The 359-nt window shown below is 32.3% G+C and overlaps 1 protein-coding gene across 2 annotated transcripts in view; it reads left to right on the plus strand.

Annotated features, from left to right (window-relative positions):
* Nucleotides 1–359, plus strand: part of ttll12 (tubulin tyrosine ligase-like family, member 12) — a 36,221-nt gene that overhangs the window by 20,137 nt on the left and 15,725 nt on the right. The gene's annotated exons all lie outside the window — the stretch shown is intronic.

Raw genomic sequence — 359 nt, forward strand, 5'->3', positions numbered from 1 at the left:
ATATATATATATATATATATATATATGCCTGAAGCCGTTTCACAATACTCCACATAGGCTCCGTTGTATTTTTGGACAAAATGTCTTTTACCATATATGTGTCCTTGAAGGTGATCAATAGCTTGTCATGCATGTATTTCTAGCTCCTGAACAAGGTCTTCTCCATATACAGTGGGTACGGAAAGTATTCAGACCCCCTTACATTTTTCACTCTTTGTTATATTGCAGCCATTTGCTAAAATAATTTAAGTTAATTTTTTTTCCTCATTAATGTACACACAACACCCCATATTGACAGAAAAACACAGAATCGTTGACATTTTTGCAGATTTATTAAAAAAGAAAAACTGAAATATCAC

Source organism: Sinocyclocheilus anshuiensis, unplaced genomic scaffold, assembly GCF_001515605.1.
Source record: "Sinocyclocheilus anshuiensis isolate Anshui unplaced genomic scaffold, SAMN03320099.WGS_v1.1 scaffold183, whole genome shotgun sequence".
Lineage (NCBI taxonomy): Eukaryota > Metazoa > Chordata > Actinopteri > Cypriniformes > Cyprinidae > Sinocyclocheilus > Sinocyclocheilus anshuiensis.